The 3,816-nt window shown below is 36.0% G+C and overlaps 1 long non-coding RNA gene across 1 annotated transcript; it reads left to right on the top strand.

The window, feature by feature from the left end:
- The first annotated feature begins 1,060 nt into the window (after positions 1-1,060).
- LOC110804577 (uncharacterized) lies at positions 1,061-3,508 on the top strand. The gene is made up of 3 exons (XR_002537767.2): positions 1,061-1,190; positions 2,364-2,426; positions 3,365-3,508. It is a non-coding gene; the product is annotated as an uncharacterized lncRNA (long non-coding RNA).
- The last annotated feature ends 308 nt before the right edge of the window (positions 3,509-3,816 follow it).

Genomic DNA, 3,816 nt, shown 5'->3' with positions numbered 1-3,816 from the left:
CCATCACAAGTCAGGCCCAGCGCCCAGCAAGCCCGCGCACGCGCCGAGCAAACAGGCCGAGCAGCAGCAGCACCCACTGGGCCGCGTGCTTGCTGCCAGCGCCCAGCTATTGGGCCGAGCCGAGCTTAGCGCCCCTCGTGGGTTGCGTGGCTGTGAGGCTTCGTGCGACCAAATATTTGGTCGGTTAGGATTTCTCGCTTAATCTCGTTTTCCTAATTCTACTCAAATTGGTTGTTTTTGTTAAATCTGAAACACTTAGGTGCTTGATTAAACATAAAATTCTAATGATATAATTTAACTAGAACCCTAATGGATTTAGTTATTGGAAACCCGGTTGAATTCTAACTTCGTTATATCCACCTTATAAATATGTGGTTCATGATCACAATTTATAATGCAATTCATAAGTATTCTAATACATTAAGTTCAAGAGAGAATTTAATATTTGCCTAACTTTATTGTGAGTCTCCCGAGTGCACATAATACCTTAGAGAATATTCTAGTTGGTTGAATCTAAGGTGGATCCGAACATGCTGTGGACTATCTATGGAGGGGCGACATTTGGAGTCCTAAACTTGTTCTTGTTCGGTTCGGGAGCATCTAGGGAAGGCAGGCATCACATTGTATGTATCCTAATTATGCTAATTGACTATATGGCAATTAATTTGGATTCCTGTCTTTATGGTTTTTCCGCATGAAATATATTGTTTATATTTGTTATAACCTAACACTGGCACCTCCGCTCCATCTCATACCAACAAGTCCAAGGATCTGCGCTCCTAGGCTGGGATCTGCTCGCTCCTAAATGGACACCAGGGGGAGGCGTAAAATGCATTTGGCTTCCCATACCTCCAGCAGAGTACGAATGTAATACCCCGTATTTTCGGGTATTTTATAATAAATTATTTTGGTAATTTAAGTTAATTTTTCAATTATAATAAAGTTTTTAATGAGTTTTAACAAAAATAAAACAAAAAAACCTACAAGTATATTTTCAGATTTTATTTTATAAATTTTCAGAAATTAGTCTCCTAATTATACCCTAATACCTAAGCTATAAATAAACTGTTATACTCAAAAACTGCCCGTGCGTAATAAAGGATACCATCAAAACCCTTATTCCTCCCTCAATCGTTCCTCTGCCGTCATCACCCTTTCACAATTACCTCCACCTCCTTCAATCACCTCTGGTAAGTCCAATTTCTATCATCTTCTTCAACCTTATTTTGACCAAATTATATAGTTAAACTAAGAGATGCTGATTCTTTTTTTTCCATGTTCCAATCAATCGAATTAAGTATTATATATTTGTGTTCCTGAGTATTGTAGACCTGATCTTTGGTAATTAAATCAGTTTTATCTTCGTCGCTTTTCATTAATATACCTTCTCCGTGAGCCTTCCATTTTCTGCCCTCTTTGTTGCTCACGTCTTCTTGTAGCAGGGGATTAATGGCTTCCTAATATATATAGTACTCTGTACAATACTTGAGTATTGTTTTTGAAAAAAAAATGTGTATATATATTAATAATATTAATTAATTACCACTTGATGCATGTAGTGTCAGGGAGTTCCATAGATTTTGGACGCATATGTATAGAGACATGCTACATCGCTTGTGGACAGCGACAAAAAGAGTCCATACCCAGGGTAAAATGGTATTTTCGCTACATGAGTTGAAAAGTCAAACAAATTACTAAATATCGGTAATATGACAGTAATTGATACAACAATGACAGTATTTAAATACAACAATGACAGTATTTATGTAAACGATGATAATACTTATATAACACTTGTATACATATTTTTATCTATTCATTTAATATGCAACACTTTTATCCATTCATTTAAGTGATCCCTTTACTTTTTCTATTTCATTACACTTGTATACATAATTTCCTTTTTTTGGATGATTGTGACAGTATTTTTATACAACAATGACAGTATATATATAACAATGACAATGCTTATATTACCGATGACAGTATATAACAAGTTAGCAACACTATTTAAGTGTGGGCCATCTTTTCAACTTTTTTTTTTTTTTTTTTTAAAGGGTGGGTATGGATTTTTTTTGTCGCTGGTGGACAGCGATGTAGCCAACCTCCATATGTATATGCTTTTCTAGCCATCCTGTTTTACTGCCTCGGAAATTTACAACTCACCCTAACTTGTTTTCTGATGGCATAATTTATTATCCTCTATTTTCTTTTAATAAGCATGAAGATTCTTATATTAATCTAACAATAAGTACTATTACGCTAATCGGTTTTTGGTGATTACGGTAGACTAACTTGTCTTGTGTCCAACTAATAATGCGACTATCGTATACTAATTTAGGCTTGTTACTATTTAATTACAGACGAGGATTACTAGGTGACTCTTTCGGAAATCTCGTACCGTGAGAATTACGCGCGTGTTTAAGGTAATATTCAATGTCCATCATCTTTGAATCCCGTTAAGAAAAATATTTGAACATGTTTATGTGCTATTATGTGCTAGGGAGACTAAGTGTTGTTTATATAAGCTATACGATTAGAATTCATGGGCATTTCTTATATTGGTAGTACTATGGAAATATTATTTGAACTACTATATACTACGTACTTATGTTATGGAGATTATGATTTATGTCTTACGGATTATAGTGTTAGTGTTGAGTATTGTGTATTGTGAATTAGGTAACTTAGATAGTGTTGGGTGGCTGCTAATGGTTTGTAATGGCAGGAACTATTTGGTTACTCTTGGATATAGGTGGTTGTTTACTCATGGGTATAACAGGCGTAGATAAGAAAGACTAAAATGATGATTAATCCATAATGTTTGTTCTTGTGGCTACGTATACTATATGTTTCGAACCTAATCAAAATACTAATAACGTAAAGTGTAATCTCAGAGGGAAAAGCCCGTAAGGGTTAGGAACAGGTTGCCCTTCTAGATGTTGTTCTATCGGTGCACTTTAGTAGAGACCCGGTAGGCTTCTAGTAGGTTTCTATTATTCTGTTAAACTTTCTGTTTAGTCTTCCTCCTAATTCTATTGGTGCGCGGTCGCGGAGACCCATAGTTAATTAGTGAGGGGTGTGCACACTAGGGACATTCTGTACTCATCTTACTTTGGCCATTCTCAAGGGTTACGCGCGACCCTTAGCGTTCTCTTTCCCTCACTTAATTAATATTGATCTTATGTGATAAGTTTAATAATGGAGTTATTAAATCGGTACTTGTTGTTTAATTATTTATTTTATGTACTCAAAACGTTTTCAAACTAAAATTATTTATTTTACGGGATGGAGTTGGAATTACTCAGTTTATCTGATTTTTGGGAGTTTGTCTCTCTTGTCTCTTTTCTATTTATTTTTGCAGGTTGGTAAAGGTACTTGGCTATGAGTGAGGAGACGCTTAGAATAACCACCTAGTCAAGAGACAATTTCTATTTCAGTCTAAGTTGGATTTGTTATTTATTTTACGGGATTTGGTTGTAATATTTTATTGGTCACCTTTAGACCACTTAGTTAATTTTGACTTTAACGGTTTTAAATTGTTTTGTTGCTTTACATTTATTTTCTAAGGAGAATAAATGTAGCAGTGACACTCCCAAGGTTTGGACGATGGTTTTTATGAAATAAAAACGGGGTTTTTGATTATATAAAAGGTCCAAAATTTTGGGGGTGTTACAACGAATGCCTGGTAGGCTTAGCATAAGTAGAGGGGACAGCTCCCCTATCAACATCCGAACGCCTCTGACGGGCACAAGCACTAGTACGCGGGCCCTGACCTAAGCTCTGCCCGGCCTTCTCTCTCGAAGTATCTACCAT

The sequence above is a fragment of the Spinacia oleracea genome, chromosome 4 (assembly GCF_020520425.1).
Source record: "Spinacia oleracea cultivar Varoflay chromosome 4, BTI_SOV_V1, whole genome shotgun sequence".
In the NCBI taxonomy this organism is placed as follows: Eukaryota; Viridiplantae; Streptophyta; class Magnoliopsida; order Caryophyllales; family Amaranthaceae; genus Spinacia; species Spinacia oleracea.
Note: the sequence above shows the minus strand (reverse complement) of the source record. Positions and strands in the feature narration are given on the sequence as shown.